General features: G+C 41.2%; 1 protein-coding gene across 4 annotated transcripts in view; it reads right to left on the bottom strand.

The window, feature by feature from the left end:
- pde6d (phosphodiesterase 6D, cGMP-specific, rod, delta) overlaps positions 1–17,247 on the bottom strand; it is a 191,478-nt gene that overhangs the window by 12,971 nt on the left and 161,260 nt on the right. For 2 of the 4 annotated variants that reach the window (XR_011344212.1, XR_011344214.1), the window contains one exon: positions 4,781–8,971. The exons of the other annotated variants lie outside the window; for them this stretch is intronic. The gene's annotated coding sequence lies outside the window, so the exon portion shown is untranslated. Of the gene's footprint in view, positions 1–4,780; positions 8,972–17,247 lie in introns of those variants that run through there. 4 annotated transcript variants of the gene reach the window in all.

Below are 17,247 nucleotides of genomic sequence, written 5' to 3'. Positions count from 1 at the left end.
TCAGAAGGGACCTTTGCTTCTCTATCTCTGACTGTAAGGGGTGCTGAGCAATTTCTACCAATGGCAAATCTTAGTCTGCCATAAGGCAGACTAAATGCACATTTGTGTAATATTATCCCATCTTTATTACATGGCAATAAAAGAATCTTGAATCTTGGATCAGAACATGTGACGTTGTCCACAATGAATAGGATAGAGTTTGTTGAGCTTCAGAATATATAATGCCTGTAATGAATTCTATATGAAAAGGCTGAACAGTTTATGGTTCAAACCACTGTTTATGTAGGTGTTTTTGTTTTAATATTTATAAAATAAACAAATCAGCTTTGAAAAATGAGTTATATTTATTTCTTGACTAGGAGAATTGAGAGATTAAAAGCTTTTAAAAAGCAAGATACTAAGTAAACGATAAATTGACTGCATTTGGAGTTAGTAGCATAATATCTGAAATATGAAATCCAAATGTAGTTAACTTTGTGCTGTTTAGAAAATTTCAAATACCTTTATTTGGGTTATACAATGAAGGTCAAATTGCAGCCTAATATTGAAATTTACAGGGACGTCTGAACAAACTCCAGAAGATAAAATAATGTAACAGAGACCAGCAGTGTATAACATGTAGACCTCCTGGTACTGAAAAGGATGTACAGTACAGTGGAGTATTATATGTAAAAGGTCAAACTGAAACTTACATATGAATAACTTCACACAAGATGAATTATGAATGCATGTCAAGGCAAGCTGGGATTTCAATATGATTTCAGCAATATCAAGAATTTGACAGAACAAGTGGATGTATGGTTATGTTCTATATTTAACAGGTACAAAGAAGAAAGCATCATATAATTTATAGCAATGAAATTAATAGATTGGACATGTTACAGTAAAACCCCTGGTATCTGGCACCTGCGGGGCATTGGTGGATGCTGGACAAGCGAGTTTTCCAGTTGCTTGAGAATCACTAACTAATACACCAGCATTAAGAATAAACAATTTAACAGACAAAAACAAAAACACAAAATGTAAATTAATTTGAAAAAAATCAGTATTGTAGTCTTATTATTTAAAGTTCACTTTAGTCAGTAAATTCCCATAACTTACAAAATTTAAATTTAAATTTGAACCCCAGTCGCTGGCATTGCACTAATTGCTATGTTAACTGCGCCACCATCATAATTAATCCTCCCCCCTCAAGTTTTCAGATAAAGCCTTACTAATATACTTAATATACTAATAAAGATAAAGACTCTCACTAAACAGGGATAAGAGGCTCTTTAAGAGAGCCATTCCAACAGCGAGCAGCATCAACCAATTCTTCATCTGATGTCATTTTATTCAAACACAACTTTATTCAAACAGCTGCTATGAACAAAGCATGACTAAGGCACTCCACTGGCTGGATATTTATTCCCATCTTCAGAGAACGTTTGCTTGGACAATTTTAATGCTTTATTTAAATTTTTATTTTTTCTTATTTATTTTAATTATTTTCAATATTTTTATTGGTTTCATCAAGTAGATGTTACATAGGTGCATGATAATAAGATAAAGCATTAACAAATCACATATAATAATAAAAATGGTTTTATATCCTATGTTACATTGAAAAAAAATCTATATTATTTAACTATCCACGTATTACTATTACTAAGAAATTTAATAATTTGTTTAAAGAAAACTTTTTTACCTTTATGAATCATGTCAAGAAGTCCTTGACACAGTGGTCCCCTCTTTCGATGACATTAATTGGACATGTCAATATTATCAAGATGAATATCCTACTTAAATTTTTATTTATTTTTCAAGCTGTATGTTTTTTTCCCAAATCCTTTTTTGATTTCACTGAACTCTCTCATATCTTCTTTTATATGGAAAAATAAATGCCCTCGTCTTAAAAAAAAGTTTTTCTTCAACTTATTAAAAAAATGGAGGCTAGGCATTACCCAACTTTAGGTTTTATTACTGGGCAGCCAATATTAGATATGTTTTTTTTTGATCCATCATCAGGAACATCTCGTTGTTTTAAGATGGATTTATTTAGAAATTAAATCTACTAAAAAGTATTCTCCTCTTTCAATGCTTGGAGGACCTTTACCTTCATGGGTTTCCAAATTAAATGATAATTTTGTTGTCAGACATACATTGAAAATCTAGTTTCAATTCAGGAAACATTTCAGGTACCACAGATTTTTATTAATTAGTCCTATTTTAGGTAATTCATCCTTTTTACCTTTGGTTCAAGATATTGTTTACCATCAATGCTCAAATTTAGGTATCCAATCTTTTTAGATTTTTTTATTGACCAAAATTTTGCTTCTTTTGAACAATTATCAACCAAATTTATAATACCTAAACATCCCTTTTTTCATGATTTACGGGTTTGGAGCTTCTTGAATTCTTTAATTTTGAGGCTCCCTCAAGATCTGGAATCTAACATGATAGGGAAGATTATAATTTTAAACCTGATCACAAATAGTTGCTATCAGTCCTTTATGAACTACATTTAAGATCTAGAGATGGTTCCCTGGATAGAATTAAAAAAAATATAGGAACAAAATTTTCAACAGGTAATTTCTGAAAGTACATGGAATTCTATTTTGAAGCGAGTGCATTCATCCTCTCTTTGTGCCAGATACTCATTAGCATAATTTAAGGTGTACACCAGGCCAACCATTCCAAAATCCAATTAGCTAAATTCTATTCTAATCTTTCCTCTAAATTGAATAAGGTACACTGTATCGTATGATCTGATTAGTTTCTCCACTTTCCAACTTTTGGGAAAGGGTATTTCATACCTTGTCTTTAATTCTTAACATTACTTTGACTCCAAATCCGTTTTCTTGCTCTTTTTGGAATAAGTGGGCAAATGGGTCTAATATTGAATGCATCACAATCCCATGTAGTTGCCCTCACTTCCCTTATCACCAGAAGGGCCATATTAATGAGATGGAAAGGTGCTGTCCCTCCCACTCATACAATGGTTGTCTGATATGATGGCATGTCTGACTTTGGAAAATAGATGCTCCACTACTGAAATTAATCTTAATTTTGTTTCATTGTGTGGTTAATTTTTAAATTATTTTCAAAATTTGTAAGGTTGGTTTACTTTTGATTTTTCTGTCCCCATTGATAACCTTCCCTTTTTTTTTAATAGGTAGTGAACTGTTTATGTTTAGCCAGTAACCTCCAAAGTGGGGGGGGGGGTTGAAAAATTTAATTTTTTTTAATGTATTTATTTTCCTTGATCTTTTTTTTGCCATTTGCTTGAGATTGCAGGTTGCTTGAATTCTGGCTAGCAGGTGTTTTAAAGGAAAGCCAATACCAGTGGCTTACAATTACTCTAGAAATGAAGGCATGGTAACAGAACAATGAAAGATATGGAACATATCGTTTACAATTACTGTACAACATTTTTTCTTACATCTGTAATTTTGTAAATGTTGTTTCCACGGTGCTTCCTTTAAGCCAAAACCTGACTGAAATCAAAGTATATTTTCTCAATTAACTATGTCCGTCCAAAAGAGCTGTCTGGCATACATTTCTTCAGCTCTCTGTAAATATATTAAGTAGAATGCTTATGCACAGTTCCAGGAAACATTTTCATGTGTGGATAACTGAAGAGCCAATCATTTTCAATGTCGACATGATTAATTTTAAATCATAAGGTATTATGAATTATGTACTTTCATATTAATTATTCACCAATAAAGAAATAATTTCCTGAACAAGGGCCAAAATGATCTTTGCCAGAGAAATATACTTCATCTTGTGGCAAATGGAAACTTAAAGAAATGAATGCATATAGTGATTCCCATATCAAATCACTATTTTGCTGCCCTTATATTGTAAAGCCAGTTAGGATCTCTGTCCCTACTGGATTCCTGACTAAATATTAAGCAGATTTGAAGTAGTTTCTTGAACATACGTTTTCAATGCAAGAAAGTTAAAAGGGATAAAATTCAAAATACAGAGGTGCAAAGGGTCTTGAGAATCCTCGTGCAGGATACCCTAAAGATTAACCTCCAGGTTGAATCAGTGGCTTATACGGAGAAGGCAGGGGAGAGGGACTGAGTGCGCAGTTGGATCAGCTCTTGATGGTATGGTGGAGCCTTCCTGTTTTCTCCACCTACCTTTGTATCATCTAAAAACTTGGCCGCAAAGCCATTCATTCCAAAATCCAAATCATCAACCTAAAAAGAAGCGGCCCCAACACTGACCAGTAGCAATTGGCAGCTAACCAGAATATGATCCCTATATTCTGACTCTGTTTTCTGCCAAGCAGCCAATGCTCTACCCATGGTAGCTTGTTTCCAGTTATACCATGGGCTCTTATCTTGTTCAGTAGCCTCATGTGTGGCAGGAAAACTGTCAAAGGCCTTCTGAAAATCCAAAATCACAACATCCACTGCATCTCCTCTAGACTGCTTGTCACTTCTTTAAATAATTCCAATAGGTTTGTCAAACAAGATTTTCCCTTTAAGAAACTATATGGGCTTTGGCCTATCTTGTCATGTCCCCCATATACACTATAACCTCATCCTTGACAATCATCTCCAACATCTCCCAAACCACTGATGTGAGGCTAGTCGACCTATAATTTATTTTCTGCTTTCTCACTCCCTTCTTGGGTTTATTCTTTATAGAAATAGGGGCAGGTACAGCAACTATCTTGAACAGAGGGATAAAAGTGTAACAGATGGAAATTAACCTTTGAAATATAATGACAGGAGAGGAGTCTGCATTGGCACGAAAGTGCTAGAGAATCCCAGCTGGTCACTCAGCATCCACAGGAAGTTTCAAGTCAAGTCAAGTTTATTGTCATCTGATTGCACAAGTACAACACGACAAAACAGCGTTCTCCGGTCCTTGGGGCAAAACACGCAGATACTACCAGACATAACATACATACAGACAAACAATACATATGCAGGACAATTCTTCATATATACAAATAAATAAATAAATATTATTTCATAAATATGAAAGTCGAGGAAAGTGTAACCAACGTTTCGGGCCTGAGCCCTTTCCTTTACTTCCTATGGATTCTACATTTCTCCAGCACATTTGTGCATTGCACTCAACCCCAGCATCTACAGACTTTCTTGATTAACACTTATTCATCCTTTGAGGCATTGGTTATGACTATATCTCAGAGTGGTAGATGCTTCTACCACTCAAATTGTACCACACCTTTGCCATTCTCACCAGCACCTTAGATCCACACACCGCATGGAACAGACCCTTCAGCCAACTCATCCATGCCAACCAAGTTGGTATTCTGAGCTAGCCCCAGTTGCCTGCATCTGGTCCTTCAAAACCCTTCCTACCTACACATCTGTCCAAATGCTTTTTTAACATTGTAATTAAACCTGCAGTTTGTTGGATTTCTTCCTGCTCTTTGGAATTTCCTCCTTCTCTGGACCTGTTTCCAATCTTACATTCATAAAATGAGTAACCCTGGCAACTTTGGCTCTGTGTGCTATTGTCAAAAGCCTTCAATCACTGTTGCATGTAGCAACACTGCATGACCCTTTAAAAATGCAAACTACAATATTTTTGTTTGTTGTCAGGAGCATGTGATGTTGTTTACCTTTTTAAGGCAGGTTGTTAAAAAGATTTCAGATAGTGCCAGTAAGTTCAGCTACTCCACTTGAAGCAAAGTACATACTTTCTATGTACTTTATTTATGCTCATTGTGAACAAGGCCTTCCCTCTTAATTCTTGTAAATGCACTGACACCAATGTCTGCCACAATGTGGTTGTAATTTTGGCTAAATTATATATTCAATTACGTAGATATTGATTTTCTTTTGTGAATATGTCACTGATGTTGTTAAAGCCTCTCAAATCCAATTTAGGCTCATTACAGCAGTGAAATTAAAATGTATAAATTGGTGTTTAAATAACTTTTCTATCAGATTCCTAAATGGGCAAATTGGAATGCCACATTTTGTTGTATTTGTGGATTAATGCATAATTAGAGAGGAAATTAGAGAGCTAAATTAGTCTCCTGAACAATTAGAGAGACATGTAATCCTAGAAGTTACCAGGTTGCTCTATATCGGAAGACACCAGAACATAATATCATGAAATTATTGAAACAAGAGAAAAAGAAGACAATGAAAAAAAACATTCCTTCCATGAGGAGAGTCGGGGGATTTGTGCCGTAATTTTTAAGTGTGTCCTTTTTAATTGTTACTTCCCTTAAAAAAGATGCAGCTAGTAAAGAAAATAGAACATTAAACACTTCATCACAGGAACTGACCCTTGAAAATGGCACATAACTTAATTAGAAATGTGAAATGTACAACACAAAATGAGTGTCTTCTTGACATTCCAGTCCTTGAACTAGATATTGGTTGGGGGAGTCAATGTGCATGTGTGTGAATACAATGGGGTTTCTCTCCTGCACACTATAAGCAAAGCCAGGTACAGAAGAGAACCAGACAAAATCCTAGATGAGGGAATTGCCTCACAAAAAAGTTCTGGCATGTGCCCACCTTAACTTATATTGAGCAATTAAAGATCAAGTGTATTTAAATGAAGGACTGACATATAATTCTGCAGTGCAGCTTCCCAGTGTAAAACAAACTAACACAAATTAAGTATAGTGAAGAAGCCATGAAGAGATAAAACAGTAAATCAGTGAAGTGTTGTGATTTGGGTGATACAAGGAGGTTCAAGAGCCTGATATCAGTTGGGAAACAATACTCTTGAAGCTGCACGTGCTGGATTTAAGGCCTCTGGACCTTCAGCCTGAAGGGAGATGCGAAAAGATATCAGGGCCAGAATACCCTTTGATGAGGTTGCTTCCTTCTGTACAGAGGGCCTCACACTGAGGAAAGGAGCCCAGAGATGGGTTATCAATTTTGATGGTTTTAAATGCCGAGCTAAACTCAATGAAGAAGAGCTTGAAATAGGTGTTCTTCTAGCGCAAGTGATCTAATATAGAGGAGCCAGGGCCAGCGTGATGGCATCTGCTGTTGATCTGTAATGGCAGTAGGAGAATAGATATAGGCAGGCTGCAGAAGCACTAGGTCCTTCGGAGCCCAAAAAGTATCTTTCCAGCCTGTTGACAGATCTACTCCATGAAATATAATTCATCGTTGGTTCTCTATGTTGTAATAATGAACCTGCGATCAAGAAAACATTCTGCTTGAGTCCTCCATTTTTTGCAAAATACCATGATGGGAAAGAGATTGCAAATACAATGTGGAAAATTTTTTAATTAAATTATTTTGAGCAAGTTATGGTCATTTCTGTTTTCGATATATCTAACTGATGCAACTGTACATTTATGATGCTTTTTGAACAATGACCAGTGAATTGCATAAGAGTAACCTCTTAAGGCTTAGAGGTATACTTGACCCTACAGAACTTGCAGAATAATTGAAGGATTTATGATTATTCTGCTCAGTCACCAGAATTCTACAGAAAAACATTTGGATCAATGTCATTTAATTGTTACAGGTAATAATACACGAGTTAACATAACTAATGTCCACAAAGTCCAAGAGAATTCATTAATACTATGAAGGAATGAACTGTAACTAAACTTCATAAAAATCACGTTTCAACAGTATTCATTTGTACTAATAAAGAATATAAATGAAACACATTTCACAGTAATTCTACAACTAAACCTTACTCATGTGAGTATTTCATTACTTTTACTGATATGGCATAATCCAGAGAGTCAATGTTCAGCTTTGTGTTTTTTTTAAATTCACAACATGTATCTTGATCCTAGGCAAAGGAGGAGATGAAGCACACCACCATATTTACATCCCTCGTGCAAAGAGCACACCATACTGAATTCTGAGATGATTTGACATTATTTATATGCTTGGGAAACCAGCTTATCGTTTAATACATCTGTAGGGGGGGGGTGGGGGGGGGGAAACTCTTAAATGTTCAGATTTCCTTTAGAGAAGGTTTTGGTAGTGACAAAATTCTCCTCCCTTCAACTCATCCCAAATTCTATCATTAACCTGCACACCAGGACCCATTAACAGTGGTCAATTGTCATGCCAAGCTGCACATTATTGACATGTGGGAGGAAACCAGAGCAGCGTGTTACAGGGAGAAGGTGCAAACTCCATGTCAACAGCAATTGAGATCTGCTTTGAAGCTGGGTCTCTGGGGATGTGAAGCAGCATCTCCGCTAAGTGTGGCACTGTGCTTTCACTTCTCCAGACTGGATTCTCTTTGTTACTTGTTTTGCTCATGTTACCTGTCCAAGGATATTTTTCTGCAACTTACAATATTCCTCCACATCATCAAAACTAGATTTGGTAGATATCTGCAAAGAGAAATGGAAATTTAGGAGCAAATATGGAGACTGTAACACATGAGCTACCTTGGATTCCTGAACTTAGGGGTAGTAAACAGAGAGAACTGTAAGTGATTTGTTTTTTAAAGAGGGCATGCAAAATCACGGATAACCCCTACCATCTCACATGCAGCATCTTCATGCTACTCCTGTTGGGGAAAAGATACAGAGATAGCAGAGCTAGAACCACCAGGCTGAGGAACAGCTTCTTCCCAGGGGGAGTGAGACTACTAAATGACTACTAAAACAACTCTTCATGACTACTATTTATTAAAAATATTTGTGTATGTGTGTGTGTATTGCCTGATTGTGTGTTTTGTCCGGACATGTGATTTGCACTGTTCTTCACCATGGACCACATTGGGTTATACTGGTACAATCAGGTGACAAATAAACTTGAACTTGACCTGAATTGAAGACTCTTCTTGGACAGGGCATTTGTGCACAACAATGTATACATAATCAAATACATCATCCATTGATGCCACACTAATTTATGTGCATTTCATGGACACTTTGCTGAGGTAAACATTGGTTGTGTCTTCCCCAGTACTTTGGGTCAATGGTTTCCAAAGTTTCCAGTCTCCTGGGTGAAGGGGATGGAATGGATAGCTCTTAGCTCCATTATATTCTCTTCTCCTGCAGAAAGAAAAAATGAGAGTAAGTGTGTGGTTAAATGGAAATCCATCAGGCTTGTGCGCGTGATGTAGGAAGTGGAAAGGAAATACAATGAAATGAAAAATGGGAGAGAATCAAGGTTAAAGCAAAGTCTGAGTGACTGTAGGGCCACAGAGCACAGATTTATCCTTCAGCCCACCATATCTTTGCCAACCTATTTGCCTGACCACACTGATCCTATATGCCACATTGTGACTACTTCCTTCTAAATCTTTCCCATTTAAATGCCTGTGTAAATATCTCTTAAGTTTATTTGACTCATACTCCACCACTACCAGCTCCTCTGACAGCAAGTTTCAGATATCAACCACTCTCTGTGAAAATATTATTTTCCTTCAAGTCCTCTTTAAAACTCTTTCCTCTTACCTTTTTGATACCTCTATATTAGAAACTATCTACCCCACCTATACCTCTTGTAACCTCCAATCAGTCACCTCTCAGCATCCAGTGAAAAGAATACAGAATCCAATCTCTCCTCACAACTAAAGTCCTCCAATCCAGGCAATATCCTAACGAATATCTTCTGAACGCTCTCTAGCATAACCATATCCTTTATATGATGCGGTGAGCAGAATTGCACACGGTTCTCGAAGAGTAGTCCAACCAGTTTTATATAGTTGCAACATAAAGCTGCAACTTTTATAATCAATGCCCCAACCTCATATGCTGTGCAGGGAAGAGAAAGGAGTGTGAGTTGTTTGTGCTGATGCATTCCTTACTTTTAGAATGAGAATGGTGTTTACGTTATCATGTGAGTATCAATGCCCATGCTTTTGATCTTTCAGCACCTGGTGGGGAGTGTGGAGTAGTTGGGGGAACTGCATTCGTTGGGCATTCACAGATCCATATAGGTCATCAACAGATCAGTCCTTGCCACACACCTGCCTTTCTTCCAAGGTGAGGGAGCACTGGTTCACTGGAGGCCTTTCACAACATTTGGGAAGTACAGGGGCTGGGGTTTATCCTGGACTCTGAGGACAACATTCTAATTTAATTGTAGTTATCTTTAATAAAGTTCTTTAAAACCAAAAGCAAACTAAAAGATCACATCACAGAATGGGTCCTGGAGACAAATAGGAAACAAGTTCAATTGAACTGAAGGAATGTTTGTGATCTGTGTTCGTGGAGTACAAGCAAACACAGAAAAGCAAAGGCTACAGCATGAGCTTTAGTAAAGCATTTGACCAGGTCCTTTGTTGACTTACCCAGAGGATTAAGTCCACATAAGATCCATGGGAGTTTATAAACTGGATACAAAATTGGTTTGGTCATAGAAAATAGAGGGTAGTGGTGGAGAGGCATTTCTCATACCAGCGGTCTATGACAAGTGGTGTTCCACAGCAATCAGTGCTGTGACCTCTGTTGTTTGTAGTACGTTATATGATTCAGATGAAAATGTCAGTGGACAACATGGAAATTGGAGGAGTTGAAAATAGTGAGAAATGATATGGCATGATAAGGATCAATTGGAAATTTAGACAGAGAAATGGCAGATGTCTAAGATGTTGCATTGTTTTGGAGATCAAATACAAGAAGAAAATGTACATTGAATGGCAGAACCTTTGCAAGACTGCTATACTGAGGGATCTTGAGGCACAGGTCTATGCTCTCTGAAAGTGTCAACAGAAGCGGATAGGGTGGGGTAAAGAAGATGTCCAGCATGTTTGCATTCATTGGTCAGGGCACTGAGTCTAAAAGTTGAGAAGTCATATTGCAGCTGCAGAAGATTTAAGTTAGGTCACATTTGAAGTATTGCATGCACTTCTGGTTGCCACTTTACAGGAAGGATGTGGAGGCTTGGAGAGGGTGTAGAAGAGGATATTGCCCGCTCTGGAGAGTGTTACAGTAGCTAAAATTAGCTAGAAGAAGAGGTTTCACAAACTTGAACTGATTTCTCTTGGGCATTGGAGGCTGAGGGTGACTTGATGGACGTAGGCTGATGGATTTAGTGGAAATGCCTGTTACTAGAGGGTGTTCGTTTCAGGTGAGCAAAAATGTAAAGGATATTTGCAGGGGTTTTTTTTAACAGGTGCCTGCAATGTGCTGGCAAGAAAGGCGGGAGAAGCAGATGTGATAGCAATGTTTTAAGAGGCGATTAGTCAGACTCACCCACAGACAAAAAAAATTGAGGGATGCGGAGAAAGGAGTACTTAGGTTGCCCTAATGTTTAGCACAGACATGGTGGGCTGAAGGGCCTGGCCTATGCTTCGTGTTCTGTGTGCAGAATGCATTGAATCAAGATCCTAGAAATGTTCGGTAACCACCCAAGTTGAAGATCAATGTGAGAACAAGGCCACTTGGGTGAGATGCCTCAGTGTCCCTGTGAGAACTGATAATTTGATTCTCTGTTTTGCACATTATAAATATCGCTCAAAAAACTCGTTTGGTGCTCTAGAAGTATTTTCTCATTTTTGTTTCTATCATATTCCAAAAAAGATGACACAATTATTCATGGTAATATTCCTTTACAGAAATACAAGATTTGAATGGTTTGAAAGGCTTAATAGTTTTTTTTTTGTTACAAAATCACCTTATATCTTGATATACTGATTGATTATGAATGTGTTCATTCATTAATCATGTTTTCTTCAATGTTCTGTGTTTATATATTATTATTGATGATTCATACAGCAATAGTGCATGGAACATCATCATTCCTGTGGAAGGGCAAAACACTGAAAAACAATTGGGCTGCTCCACAGAAACACAGTACATTTACATTAAAAACAAGCTATAAACTTGCCAGAGGTAAAATCGGGGAGGAGGGCAAGTCAACTCACTTAAGGTTGAACAGTGTCGTTCAGTTTTCCAATCACAGTTACAAATATATATTACCTGTTGCAGTGATTTCCTGAACATTATGGGCAAGGAATATTTCAGTTTCAATCTCCATTCTAATCTCGTGCAGATCTTCTTACACCTAAAGAGCTCATACATTGGTTCAAATTCCAGTTCAAGTTTATTTATCACCTGATTGTGTACAACCTGACGAAACAATCTTTTTCTTTGGTTTACGATGCAAAATAGTGCAAACACACATCGAGGCAAATAAAGTACACGTATACATATATTTAAGATATTAATAAATAGTGGATCTCGGAGAGTTGTTTCTGCAGTTCATCAGTCATTCACCAGTCTCACTGCCCATGGGAAGAAGCTGTTCCTCAGCCTAGTGGTTCTCTCTCTAATACAGTACTTCAGTATCTCTTTCCTGACGAGAGCAGCTGGAAGATGGGGTGGTCGGGGTCCTCCTTGATTTGCAAGCCCTCTTTAAATAGTGATCCCAGTAAATTCCATCAAAGGGGGTCATGGGGGAGAGAGACCCCAGTATTCCTCTCTGCTGCTTTTATGGTCCTGTGGATCGACCTCAGATCCAATTCTCTGTGGCAACTGTACCACACTGTAATGCAGCTGGCTGGGACACACTTGATGGAGCTCCTGTAACTAGTGGCCTTGCCCTCCTCAGTCTTCTTATGATGTGCAGTCACTGTTGTGCCTTCCTGACTAGTGATGTTGTGAGTCTAGGATAGATAACTTCTTAAGTGGATTCCGATGATCTTGGTACTCTTCACTCTCTCCACTATGTGTAGTGAAGGGTCGTCTTCCCTGGTCTTTCTGAAATCCACAAGCATTTATTTTGTCTTATCCATGTCGAGACTCAGGTTGTTATTTTCACACCACTTCACGAGATTTCCACCTCTTCTCTGTAGTGTGACTCATCATTGTTGCTGATGAGGCCGACGACTGTCATGTCACCAGCAAACTTGATGTTTGTTGGAGCTGGATCTGGCAAGGAGTCATGGGTCAGTCTCATGAACAGGAGTGGGCTGAGTACACACCCCTAAGGTGCACCAGTGCTCAGTGTGACAATGCTCAATGCTCTGCTACTGACCTGGACAGACTGTTGGCTTTCCGCGAAAAAGTCTAGAATCCAGTTACAGGGAAGGGTATTGAGTGCCAGGGAGGACAGCTTCTCCACCAGCTTCTGGGGTATGATTACATTAAAACTGAGCTGGTCAATAAATAGCAGCCTGGCATATGAGGCATCATTCTCTAGAAATGACTAAATAGTTTAAGGGTTTGGAAATTATGTCATGTACACCAAAGTCCACATTTTAAATATATATTAAGAACCTAATACAGTAGTTCTCAACCTTTTTCTTTCCATTCACATACCACTTTAAGTATTCCCTTTGCCATAGGTTCTCTGTGATTAATAAGGGATTGCGGGTCCCAGTGTGGGTCAGACAGGTGCTCTTTAAAGAACTGCCCTGCAAGGAACTCACATTGCTCCTGATGGGCAAGAAAGGCCACTTTGCTAAAGAGTGCCTCTCCGAACCCACTGGAATGCTGCGGCCCTCCGCGACCAACTGGAAGCACCTTTCGTCTCTCTGAACGCCTCCACGTGCAAATGCCGGGCAGCGCCATTACTCTGCCTGCCACTTCCGCCCGCACTGATGATATCACTTCCGACCAGGCCATCCAACCACACAGCCGCCATGTGCTCACCATGGGCATCGCAAACTTTCATCGTCCAACTTCCACCAGAACCAATGACATCACTTCCGGTCAAGTCACCCGACCGTGCCAACGCCATGTGCTTTTCCTGGGTGCTGCCATCATGGCCCAGCTGACCCCCAACCACCCCAACTCACCCAACTCACCGACTGGACCGTGCCCTTGCCATACTCACTCACCACAACTGTCGGGGAGCAATGACTCAGACCCCAAGGTGGTCCTAGCATCTACTACACTAACATGAGGACATTCCCCATAGACTCAGGCACTCGATGATGGACATCGCTGTTAACAGGAAGCTAATAAAATGCCTGTAGCCCTGAGAGCTTTGTGCACCCAAGTTTAGTCTGTATGCTGAAACTCAAAAGTATACCCAGCGAACTTCGCTCACTCTTTCGCAGCCCAGGACCACTCCATCACGGCACTAGGGTACTGCTCAGTGAATTTGACAGTGTTGGGGGGGGGGGGGGAACAGACATATCAAGGGTTCAGGCTTCTGGTCATACCCAAACTCTGTGCCCCAGTTATCCTGGGACTAGACTTCCAATGTCACCTCCACAGCCTCACCCTTACCTTTGGTCGCCCACTCCCCCCACGCACCGTCCACAGAACAAAGTCCAGCGACTGCCCCAGTCCACCTGGAGGCTCTCCACCCTTTGAGTGCCACCTCCATCCCTCTTCAACTACTTAACACCAGACTGTAAGCCCATAGCTGCCAAGAGCAGGCACTACTGTGCAGCTGACAGGAGCTTTATCAAGGCCAAGGTGAGGCAGCTTCTGGTAGAAGGAGTTATAGACCCCAGCACCAGCCCCTGTAGAGCTCAAGTCCTTGTCATAAAGGGGGCAGCAAACCGAGGATGGTTATCAACTATAGCCAGACCATCAACCAGTACACCCAGCTGGATGCCTACCCACTGCCCTGCATCGCCGACATTGTCAATGAGATAGCCCAGTACAGGGTTTTCTCCACGATTTACCTGGTCGACCTACCATCAGCTCCCCATCCATGCCCGAGATAAATCTTATACTGCCTTTGAGGTGCCTCTACCAGTTCCACCAGGTCCTGTTTGGGGTCACAAATGGAGTCTCCGTGTTTCAGTGGGAGACAGACTGCATGTTAGACCGGTACAACCTAAGAAAGACCTTCTCATTCTCATTCTCATTCTGTCACCATCTTTGGCCATGGCCAGCAAGACCACGATGGGAACCTGGAGAGATTTCTCCAGACAGCTGAGACACTGAACCTCACTTACAACAGGGAGAAGTGTGTGTTCAGCACCACCCACTTCACCATCCTGGGGTGCATTGTGGAAAATGGTGTCATCAGTCCCGACCCTGAACTGATGCACCCCCTAATGGATCTGCCCCTCCCCCGCACACTCAAGGCTCTCCACAGGTGCCTAGAGCTCTTCTTACTACTCCCAGTGGGTCCCCTGCTTCTCAGATAAGGTACGCCCACTGGCCCAAGGCACCACTTTTCCCCTCCCTGCCGAGGCGCAAGTGGCCTTCACCCGCATCAGTCAGGACATTGCCAATGCCACGATGCATGCTGTGGACAAGAAAACTCCATTTCAGGTGGAGTGAAATGCCTCTGATGTTGCCCTCGCTGCCACCCTCAATCAAGGGGACAGACCCGTGGCCTTTTCCTCCAGGACCCTCCACGGCTCAGAGCTCAGACATTCTGCCATTGAAAAGAAAGCCCAGGCGATCGTGGAAGCAGTCCACCACTGGCACCACTACCTGGCAGGCAGGAGGTTCATCCTTCTCACTGACTACTGCGTGGTGGCATTCATGTTCAGCACCACCCACAGAGACAATATCAAGAATGACAAGACCGTGCGCTGGAGAATCGAGCTGGCCACTTTCAGCTGGGACATCCAGTATAGGCCGGGAAAGCTCAATGACTCCCCTGATGCCCTATCCAAGACCTGCGCCACTCCAGTCTGAACAGCTTCAGGCACTGCACGACACACTTTGCCATCCAGGCATCACGCGCCTGTAGCACTTCTTTAAGTCCCGGAATTTCCCCTTCACCGTCCAAGAAGTCTGGACCATGTCTGAGTCCTGCATGGTCTGTGCAGAGTTCAAACTGCTTCTTCCGCCCGCCACAGGCCCATGTAGTGATGGCCACTCGGACCTTCAAGCGACTCAGCATTGACTTCAAAGGACTGCTGCCTTCCACGAATAAGAACATCTATTTCCTCTCGGTCATAGACGAGTACTCCCATTTTCCCTTCGCCGTCCCTTGCCCTGACACCTCCACCGCCTCCATTGTTAAGGCACTGGTACAGATCTTCACCGTGTTCAAACACCTGACATTCATTCACAGCGACCAGAGATGCAGCTTCATGAGTGAGGAGCTGCGCCCGTAGCTGATAGAGCAAGCATTGCGGCTAGACGCACGACTAGCTACAACCCCAGGGGCAACGGGCAGGTGAGGTGTGAAAATGGGGTGATCTGGAAGGCAGTCCTCCTGGCCCTGAGGTCGAAAGGCTGGTCCATCAATTGTTGGCAAGAAGGCCTCCCCGAGGCACTGCACGTCATAAGGTCGCTCTTGTGCACGGCTACAAATCAGACCCCTCATGACCCCTTCCTTTCCTAGGAAATTAGTGACTGATGCCTCCCTGCCAGCTTGGCTGATGTCTCCAGGGCCAGTACTCCTCTGTAAACAGATGAGGACCCACAACTCTGACCCCCTGGTCGAGCAGGTGCACTTTCTCCATTCCAACCCAAATTATGCCTACGTCAGGTACCCCAGTGGATGTGAGGATACCATCTCAACCAGGGACCTGGCACCAGCAAGGGCCCAGCCCTCTCACCCTGGGCACCCCTGGCCCTTTCAGAAACCACCAGAAGCCAACACCCTCTTTCCACCTCTCCAAAGGGCCCTACTCCCACAGACCCACCCCACGCCTACACTCCCTCTCTGCCAGACACTATCAAGCCCACACCACTGGCTGCCCCAGCTATCCCAGAACTGACCATTGACCAGGAGCCTGTCCTGCGACAGTCCCAGAGGCTCAGGCGACCGCAGGAGCACCTGAACTTGCAAATACTACCCGGTACCAAGGACACCATCTTAAGAAGGGGGTGAATGTGGTGATACAACCATTACACTGGCCACACTCCTACCAGCCTACTGCAAGGGATAACTGCTATACCTGGGGGTAGCAATCTGGGAGTTGTCAATAAAGACTTGAGCTGGCCCCTTTGAGGTACAGTCAGACACGTGGATCCATTGCTTAGCAGAATACTCTAAAATGCTTATCAGGATGAATAATGTGTAATAACACTGAACCATGGAGGTTTTTCTTCTTGAACACTTTTGGATGTATTTTTATGGATTTGGGGCTACTGATCATGAAAATCACCTTAAAATTTTCCTATCACATACGGTTTTTTAGATATAACCTATTTTTGTGATTTCCTGTCATATTTTAAAGTCTACTTCAATCATACAAAACCATGAAGGGCAAGATGTCATTTGAAAATTCATTTTCTGCATTCGTACTTGGACTTTTTCCCTGCTGATCTTGGTTCAGTCAGTGACAAACATGGTGAAAGATTTCACCAGGACATTGTGGCCATGGAAAAACAGTATCATGGCAACTGGACTTCATCAATGCCGGCCGACACAAGAGGCATCGGAAGCTGAGTACAATGAAAATCAGTGGCAAAATATTTTTAGTTCAGTGGAACTAACGCAATGTATCACCATC

Source organism: Narcine bancroftii, chromosome 9 (genome assembly GCF_036971445.1).
Source record: "Narcine bancroftii isolate sNarBan1 chromosome 9, sNarBan1.hap1, whole genome shotgun sequence".
Taxonomy (NCBI): Eukaryota; Metazoa; Chordata; class Chondrichthyes; order Torpediniformes; family Narcinidae; genus Narcine; species Narcine bancroftii.
The sequence above is the reverse complement of the archived record's forward strand: the minus strand, read 5'-3'. Positions and strand labels throughout refer to the sequence as shown.